This window comes from Carcharodon carcharias, chromosome 20 (genome assembly GCF_017639515.1).
Source record: "Carcharodon carcharias isolate sCarCar2 chromosome 20, sCarCar2.pri, whole genome shotgun sequence".
NCBI lineage: Eukaryota > Metazoa > Chordata > Chondrichthyes > Lamniformes > Lamnidae > Carcharodon > Carcharodon carcharias.
In genome coordinates, this window is record NC_054486.1 from 10,376,645 (window position 1) to 10,387,094 (window position 10,450).

Genomic DNA, 10,450 nt, shown 5'->3' on the forward strand with positions numbered 1-10,450 from the left:
GTGCCCGCCCTCGCCTGACCCCCCCCCCCCCCCCCCCTCCGCCCCGGGGGGGGAGGGGGGGGGTGGGGGTGGGGGGCGGGATTTCTGGCCAAAGGCTTCAGTTGCATGGAGAAACTGGAGAAATGTGTTCTCCTTGGGGAGGTTTGATGGGTGTTCAAAATCATGAAGGGTTTTGATAGACTAAATAAGGAGGAACTGTTTCCAGTGACAGAGGAATCAGTAATCAGTGGGCACAGATTTAAGGTAATTGACAAAAGAACCATAGGTAACGTGGGGAAATACAATTATGTGAGCTGCTATGATCAGAAATGCACTGCCTAAAAAGGTGGGGAAGTTGATTCATTAATGACTTTTAAAAGGGAATTGAATAAATACTTGAAATGGCAGATTAAGTTTAATACATTTCAGGGCTATGGAGGAAGAGCGGGGTTGTGGGAATAATTGGATAGCTTTTTGAAAGAGCCAGCACAGCCATGTCTCTTCCTGTGCTGTATCGTTCTAGGATTCTAAGAAGCACCACCTAGTTATATGTACGGCTTATAGAGCTGAAAAGAATAACGTTCTGGGTCTATCTGCGGTTGCAGCTCTGTTTCTTCCTCTCTGTTGCTGCTGCAACTTTTTCTGGCATTAGCAGAAGGACCAACATGAAGAAGATAGCAAGTCGGCAAAAATTCTTCAAGAGTTTGGAATGTTCTGCAGAAACAAAAGACATTTTATAATTATCTAAGTAGCAAAAAAGCATGATGCAAGACAGGCAAAATATCACCCGTAACTTCCTAGTGTTTTACTTGAGGATTCCTTTAAATGCAACTGAATATGCCCACTTCCTGTCTTGATTAGTGAGCAGGATGAGGAACTGGTGGCAGAAATCAAATTGGAGTCAAGGGTCTCAATAATGTTTTTTGGCCTTGAGTTGGATATGTTAATTAGGCCCCTGCCTCTTTCTGGTGGGAGGCGTAGCCACTTAGTTTGAATACTGCCTGAAAGTCACAATGGGCAGACAACCAGTGGTAAATTGACAGCTCTGTTCTCTTTTTGGTTTCTACCTTGCTACTGCCCCATTTCATGTGTAAGTATGCAGCAGTGAGATGAAAATCATCCCCATTGTGAGTAATGGCTACTTGGACAAGGTACTGGAAGATGACCAGCACTTACCCCAGCAAGGAGTCAATATCTTCAGGACAGGAGAAAGAAAAGAAAAACAGGGTGAGAAAACGGCTTGTCCTGCTATCCTTCTCAAGGTGATGCTGTCATTCCAATATTCAGTTGTGTAAAAATGTGGGTGCTTAGACGCTTCAATAGCAAAACAGAAAGCACCTTTGCAAAGCATGTCCATGCCTTGCGCCTTTATCAACTAACAAAAACTTGGGGGACAGCCATTCCCTGGTTCATTCCCCAGGGCAATGCCTTGACCAATCAGAGTTGGCCTGCCTGGTTTGAATTTAACCAAAAGCTTGGCAGTTAACTGTTCCCTGGTGCATTCTTGATGGCAGCACCTCTACTTGCCAGGCAATCAGCACTCTCTTCTCATGAAGTATAAATCGGTATTCCCTTTAGAATTGATATTCCTGTGAACCTGAATTTGTTCATGGGATGGGGGCATCGCTGGCTAGGTCAGCATTTATTGTCCATCTCTAATTGTCCTTGAGAACTGAGTGGCTTGGTAGGCCATTTCAGAGTACATTGAACAGTCAGCCATATTGCTGTGAGCCATGTAGGCCAGAACAGCAGATTTCCTTCCCTAAAGGACATTAGCGAACCTGGTGGTTTTTTTACAACAATCTTTTTGTAGTTATCATTAGACTTTTAATTCCTGATTTTTTTTTATTGAATCCAAATTTCATCTTCCATGGTGGAGATTCAAACCCAGGTCCCAGAGTGTTACTCTGGGTCAAAAGTCCAGTGACAATGCCACTATGTCACTACCTCCCCCTACAAGATGAAAAGCTTTGGCAGCATGTCTCTTTTCTCAGCAATATTCAAAATTTGTTGTGTTAACTTATAGAAAATAGCTACGATGAAAACGTAAATGCTGAACGCAAGAGTTCAAGCAACATAATTTTCAGTGGACAAAGCACAAACCCATCATACAATTATCTCTGTATTTTTACTCAAAAAAAATCAGATGATTATGTGTTATGCACATATTATTTAGTTTCTTCAAATAAATCCTTGTGATTTCATTTCTTCCAGCAATAGAACATTGCCTTGGCTGTAAAGTAATGTTCCATAAATACAGCTGTGCCTTTTATGGTGCAGATTACTGTCCTGTCTTGACTTGGATAGACTGCCAGACATCAGAATCACCGTGACCATAGGCATCACAAGGCCTAACCAGTAGCTATTAGCTTGTTTCCAGGGCCACAAAACAGTGGAAATCAGCAAAAACAAAAGTTTAATTTAGTTCCTATTTGGCATGATATTTGTAATGGGCATTCTCCGATCTACTATTGTAATGTTCCAGAAAAAAACCGATGAATCATATATAGGAACATGGAAAGATCTATGGCACTGAAGGAGGTCATTTGCTCTATCATGTCCATGTCAGTTAAAAGAGACAGATCCAGCCAAATCCTATCTTCCAGCTCCTGGCCTGTAGCCCTATAAGTTGCAGCATCACAAGTACATATCCAAGTGTTTTTTTTTAATACAGTGAGAGGTTTTGCCTCTACTGATGTCTCAGGCAGTGAGTTCCAGGTGCCTGTCACCCTCTAAGTGGAAAAAAAACCCTCACTGATCATTTGTGTCATTTCTTTAAGGATTCCGGAAACGTTACAGAGGGAAGCCACACAAATCAATTTAAGTTTATTGGGTGCATTCAACTTTTACTGAAATTTGAAAAGTTTTGGTTGGATACGATCTATGTCCCATAGTTGAATTAACCTGATAAATTTATGACATGAAATAAATTGGGCAAATTTAAAATTTCTTAGGCATTATGTCCTATTCCATTATGACAGCAATTTATTTATCAAGTCCAGATAGTGCCACATTCTCATGACATTTCTGTGACAACTAAGGCTGTGTGTGAGACTCAACACATAAATTTGCAGTGGCAAACCAACAGGCCTGACTCCAATGTTTCCTTCCCTCTCACCCCTGTTCAATGCGTTCACATCTGATTATGGGGGCATAGTTTCAATTTTGTTCCATTCTCTGTTTGCCAGAGAAAGACAGTAAAGAAGATTTGTGTATTATACAGTCTTGACTCATTCATCAAAAGACACCTCAAAATGCATCACCTTTAAAACTACACTTGCATCGAGCAAGGCTTTTTGTTGGCAATGGATCCTCTCAATTTCTGCTCTAACATGCACAAGTCTTGGTGGGTTGCTTGAACCCACAACCTTCCGACTCAGGAGCAAGGGGGATGCCAAGAGCACTAAGCTAAGAAATTGTAAATGAAAGTGAAAAAGTAGCACAGAAACTCATATGCAAGATGTGGGAGTATTATTGGCATGGAAACAAGTCTGTTTTTTCATTTTTAGTTCACTTTTTTCTAACTTCTTACCTCAGCCATATAACAGAGTCATGTTTAAAATAGAACTGCATTATCATCAGATGAATAGCAGTCAGAAAAGAAGGACAGCAGGCAGGAATGTTGAACCATGTTTTTGTCTTTTCATTGGGATGGTTTTTCCAAGAAAAATATAGAACCACGTTCCAATGCATGATATTAAGTTAAATCTCCGGCTCATATGGGCTGAGAGTTTACCACATTTACATACATTTGTCAAATTTCCAACAATTTGTGGCTTACTTGCACAACCCAGAATACTATTCTATTTTTAACCTGTGCATTTTTTAATATAAATTGGAGCAGTGTTGGCTAAAGCTGGTTTTAATAAGAACCTCCAAAGCTGATTTTTTTTCTTTTTAAATACTCAATTAAAACAATGTATGTGTTTGTGTGTATATATTCTGGGATTTTAATAATTTTCTGACTAGAAAAATAAATTGCTGTCATAATGGAATAGGACATAATCCTAACAAATTCTGAGTTCAACCAATCCTTTTCACGTCGTAAATTAGCAGGCTTATCCAGAATTCAGATATAAATCACACTCCTCGACATCATGCTTCCTCTATATCTCCTCCAGTTTCTCTCCTAGATCTGCTACAAATCATTGTGCTCATTGTTTTTATTACCTATACTCACGAACAATCAACCTTAAACTGCACAAACACTTATGATCATTCTTTCAGTTTGCATTTATGGATTATGTACATTATGTATGCATGAAGGCATTTGCTCAATATTTCTGTTTCCTGGAGACAATTATGTACTTTTTGCAAAATGTATACATCGTTTCATAGTATTTGTTTACTTGAAGGATCAAGCACTTGGTAAATTTGCTTTTGTAGCACATTACCCCTCTTTGAATCTGTAATTTTATTATCAAATTGGATAACTGTTACCAAAGAGTTTTTCCCGTTAGTATGGCATTCCTTTCACACTTTTAAATACTTTTAAATATGAGGAGGAGATTCTCTAAGACTCTTGTTATGAGATCAGGAACTCGAAGAAGAAACTGCATGTTACCTGGAGGTAAACAAGGCCATCATCAAAATTGGAGGTGGTTCAGACAGAACATGTGAGGTACAGCCTGAAAGATGATATAGCTCTCTAACTATAGTTTCTACACAATGGGAACCGCTTGTGTAAATTCCACTAGAGGGAACTGTAGGACATTTTCATTTTTTTTTCATTTGGAGGGTTATGTTCTATAATGGAATGGCCAACATTTCATAGGTCAACAGCTGTAACAGAAATAGTATACCAACAAACAGCCACCGGTTTTAAATATAGTATACCAGTGATACTCAACAAGTGCACCATGTAAGAAATGTTGAAACTTAGCTCACTGCCTACTCCACCACTGCCCTTGCGCCAATCAGCCAGAAGGGTCAGATTAACCTGGTCTATGCTGAGATGCTGTCATCTGCACCCTCCAGGCCTGCAGCTGCTCGAGCTTGCCTGTGCACCAGAACTATCTGATGCGTCTGCATTGGAGACTCAGTAGCCTTCTAGCTCACAAGCTGGGTATGCACATATCACGGGAGCACTGGGATTGATAAATGAGTACAGAATGCAGGCATTAACAAGGGCTGGCGCAAGAGCGGTTCATAATTATTCCTGATAACTATTCGGTACCAACAGGAATGGAGTGAATTGAAAGATCAGATTTGTTTCGTTCTAAATTTGGTGCCAGTGTTAAAGCAAAATCCGTAAGGCTGATCTGGAGGAAAGCAGTCAGATGTTGAGAGTAAGGATGATTGTGATAGGGATTTTGTGACTGTCAGAGCATTGGGAATGGGAAAATGTTTCATGTGAAACATTCTTGGTTGAGCTGCTCTCTGAGAACTCTGGCAGCAAGGGGCACAAGTTGGCAGTAGCACTCCTGTTTCTCCTCCTCTTCATTCTGCTTCTCGTCCCCTTACTCCTGCTGCACTTCTTGCTGCCCAGGTCAGGTGGTGGTAAGGTTTGGTCCCCTCATGATGACAAAGTTATGGAGCATGCAACAGACAACGACAACTCTAAATACCAGCTTGTTGATGAGGATGGTGCAAAACAGTGTAAATGCTACCTATGACACACTAGAAGCATGCAATGTATGTGAAGCCTTCTTCTCCCTCAACCTGCTTTACTCAATCCATGGGGGTAGAAATGTAAACATTCCTTCTGGTATAGAGAACCTCAGTGACCTCCCTGATATAGCGGTGGACTGCAAATGTAGAGATGTTGCTAATGTCACATACTTCAGCCTGGAAGAAGCTTGCATTGTTAAGTGTAGATTAATTGTGTTTAATTATATGTAACTGGTGGGCATTAATTGAGTGTTCAATTGAACACAAATAAAGAGGTATTTATTAAAACTGAGGTGGTTGTTTTAAGTGACTTATGTTTATAATGTTTTACTCCCTGTAAATAAGCGCAAGAGCAAGTAAAGGTTGGTTCCATTATTATCCTTTGCCACTACCTTTCCGCAAAAGAACATGGTAGCAGATAGCAGTTGCCGAAAGGTGAATGTTGGCAGCTATAAAACAGCAAAATTGGAAAAAAGGCTACAATCCTAGTAGCCATTGTGAGAATTGTTAGAAACAAGAATAAGCTGTTGTGGTACTATTACTGTCTGATATTCTCAGAGTCTGAACCATGTGACCAGTGGAGGAACGTGATCAATTTTTGACAGGATTATGTCCCTATCAAAGAGGAAACAAGGTATGGCCTTGGCATTGTTGCTTGTCAGATATTTTAAGTGAGATTCCATCCAAATGGCTTGTTGAAGATAGTGGACCTATTGAATGTAATGTAGATAATCCTTCATTGTGGGATAATCTACACACTACAAAAATTGTGAGTGAGAAAAGGTTAAAGGTTAACCTCGCTGGCTTGAAACAAATGCTGGAGAGAAAGGAAATATATACAATAAAATGGATAGATACAAACCATCAACCATCTGATTGTTTTACAAAAGAATTGCATGTGTGAAGGAACATATAATTGTTAGAACATGGCCAGAACATGGAAATTGCTTTTGACTCCATTTGTTTTGAAATTTTGGCTGAGCATATTCACTCCAATTTAACTCCATATTCACTCCAATTTAATTCCATATTCACTCCAATTTAACTCCATATTCACCCCAATTTAACTCCATATTCACTCCAATTTAACCCATATTAACTTCAATCTTTATTTGAAGAGTAATAAAGGAATCAGTTAATTGTATATCAACTGCGTTTAATTAACTGTGTTTAATTGGCAGATGGGGGGCATGAATTGAGCTTTCACGTGACCACATTTGAAGAGCCACTTATTGAAACGGTGAGGTTGTTGAGTTAGGAGGTGTAGGCATGAAATGTCTAACTGTAAGTAAATGTAAGATTGAGTAAAGATTTGGTTCCAGTACAATCCTTCAACAACTGGTTTTCTGAAACAGGACTTCCAGCATAAATGCTAAGGGCCAGGCTGACCTTGACAGTTATATGCAGTGCTTTCCTTTGCCTGTTGAGAGTCCTGAGTCGTGGTTTCAACTTGTGGCATATTTTGGTGATAGCCTTTGTTGCAAGGCTTTGGTGCCTGAGATTTTGCTCCTGTATATTCATGGAGAACAGCCCCCTGAAGCCATATGTGATGTGCTCCTCCTTGCTCTGTGAGCTGTTCCTGCATAGAACCATAATTTGAATATTTTAATTTAATGTCTTAATTTTTTTTTTTGGTCGCTGGCTAGGCCATCCCTAATTGCCCTTGTTTAGAGGGCATTTAAGAGTCAACCACATCGCTGTGGGCCTGGAGTCACATGCAGACCAGACCAGGTAAGGATGGCAGATTTCCTTCCCTAAAGGACATTAGTGAACTAGATGGGTTTTTACAACAATCGACAATTGTTTCATGGTCATCATCAGACTTTTAATTCCAGATTTTTATTAAATTCAAATTTCACCAACTGCTGTGGTGGTTTTCAGACTTGGGTCCCCAGAACATTATGCTAGAACACTAGACCAGTGACACTACCAATATACAACCGCCTGGTATTCTGGTATATGCCCTGTGCTCCTGTAGAGTAGGCTGATTCAATATGGCAGGTAGTGCACTTCTGACATATTGGGTAGAATTCTAACAGCCAGAGCCACGTGCCGTGGGTTGGAAAAGTTAGTAGGGTGTGCTTTGCCTTGGCTTTTTAACTCAGTCACTGCATTAGCATCCCACTCCTCACTTTCACCACCAACAGGAGCATGCGGGCATGATGCCGGCATCTGACTATAAAAGGTGTTCTAATTTAGAGGGTCCCCGTTAGAGGTCAGAATTGATCCATTCTAGAACTGTCAGGACAGAGAGAGCAAAAGCAATGCTGGAGACTCTACAATGAAAGGCTGACCCCTGGTTCTCTGAGGCATCCAGGGAGGTCCTGCTGCCAGCTGTAGGGTCCACAGAGAAAGACCCTATCCAGTTGCTGGGAGGAGGAGGCCAGCTAATGAAGTCAAGAAGTGGCTGGAAATGGCCGAGGGTGTCAGCAGCAGGAGTGCAGTCGGTGCCTTGCACATGGGCCAGGATTTTACGGTCGGCGTGAGGGGTTGGGCCCACCACATTGACACGTAAGATGACGCACGATGATGTCGGGTGTGCGTCCCGATGTCATCGCAATGTTTTGTTCGGCGAGCGCGCGCCAGAATCAGCTGCGCACCTGCCAATAATTGATAGGCCTATTAAGGCTCCTTAATGAAGTAATTAATTTCAAGTTACACTGTCTGTCCAACCTTACAGTTGGCGGGCAGGCGAAAAGGCCAAGTGGCCTTTACATATTTGAGGAAACCTCAGCCACAAGCCTAAATCTTTTACGAATTAAATAAAAAGTTTTTTCTGAAAAATAAAAACATGTCCCATCTCTTGTGACACAGTCACATGAGATGGGACATGTTTCATTAAATTTTTATTACATTCATTTATTCCTTAATTGGCCCGCCTGTGTGAAATGGCGGTGTGGAGCCGATCGCTGGCGGTGGTCAGCTCCGCGACTGCCCCCACCTGCTGAGCCCACCCAACGCGGGAAGAATTCAGGCCTTGGATACAGTGCCACAAGAGGTTTAATGACCTCATCAGGACCGAAAAGGTGAATGGCATCCACATTCAAGTGCCAAAACCTCACACTCCCCAGTATTCTCTCACACTGCACTCAGACCAACATGCCATGCAACTCCATCCGTTCTTCTCTCTTGAGAAATCCCCATCTCAACAGCCACCGCATCCCACACAGTCACCCTTCATAAATGTTGTCATTCCATCCACTAACCCCGCATTTCCATCTCACACACTCCTGGCTCCCTGCTTCCTCTGCTTGCAGAACTCCAGGGAGGTCCAGAGAACCAGGCTATGGCACTGCAGCAATTGCCAACCTGACCACTGAGGAGGGCGACGCACCAGACCATCAGCAGAGTGTTGGATTGCATGGCCATTGATGATGGAGAGAAGGGGGTCTTACAGATACCTGGTGACAGAATTAGATATCACACGGTCATATGGCACACACTTAGTCATGTTGAATCGATGTCACCAGTAACTGCATCGTCTGCACAATGATGACTCTGAATCTTTTCCCCTTGTCAGTTATAATTCATGTCTTTCATCTCTCACAGGGGGTCCTTCAAGCATGATGTAGGAAGAAGTAAAGAATGCCGCAGAGGAGTTTGCACACTCTGAGGACATACCATCACACACTGATACACACACCCCACCCGCTCAGATACACACACAGACCAATCCCCGGGATAGTGGGTTTGTCTTATGAGGAGACTGGGTCTCTATTCTCCAGAGTTTCAAAGAATAAGAGGTGATACTTGAAACTTGGAAAATTCTTGCATGAAGTGACAGGCAGGATGTAGCTAGGATCTTTCCCCTGGCTGGTGAGTCTAGAACCAGGGGTCACAGTCTCAGAATAAGGGGCAGGTTATTTAAGATCGAGATGAGGAGGGATTCACGCAGATGGTGGCGAATATTTGGAATTCTGTACTCCAGAGGGCTGTGGAAGCTCAATCATTGAGTATGTTCAAGATAGAAACAATAGATTTCTGAAAACTAATGATATCGAGGGATATGGGGATAGTGCGGGAGAGTGGCATTGAAGTAGATGATTAGCCATGATCTAATTGAATGGCAGAGCAGACTCGATGGGCTGAATGGCCTATTCCTGTTCCTATGTTCCTTTCCTATGTTCTCACCTTGGTAGAGCCTCCAAGGCAGGTAGTTACATTGTCAAATGTGTACCGCACAATACGCGTGAACAGGAGCAGTTATTGGAGACAGAGTTGAGAGTTCCTGTCAGAGGGTGCTGCATACTCCAGCCTCTGCTCAGCTAGATGCAGCTGCTGAGCTTTGGAGGATGATCCACAAAGAGGGCAATTCTGAAGCAGCAGAAAATGTGCGAAGTCCTGTCAGCATTTCCAAAGGCAATGTGCATCTTTGGAGAGAGATTAAGAGGAGTCTGTCTCTAGCATGAGTGTCATGGTGTCTCAGGCCTTTGCGCTGATGTCGATCGCCATGGAAAGGGTGGTCAACTGCATACGGCGTCGAATGTGACAGACAACTGGGTGTGTGTTCACCCTCATCGGCATTAACCTAGGTACTGGACATGACAAGGACACACCCAGCCCAGTGAACCCTGCAAAGTGCTTCTCACAAACATCTGAGGGAGCTGTCCCACAAACTAGTCAAGCAACAGCCTAACATAGTCATACTCACCAAATCATACCAATGTCCCAGGCTGTTCCATCACGACTCCTGGACATGTCCTGTCCAACTGGCAAGACGGACCCACTAGAGGTGGCAACACAGTGGTATACATTTGGAAAGGTGTGGCCCTGGGAGTCCTCAACATTGACTATGTACCCCGTGCATGCTTATGGCATCAGGTGAAACGTCCTCCCGATTACAAAGTATTGCCCTCCCTCA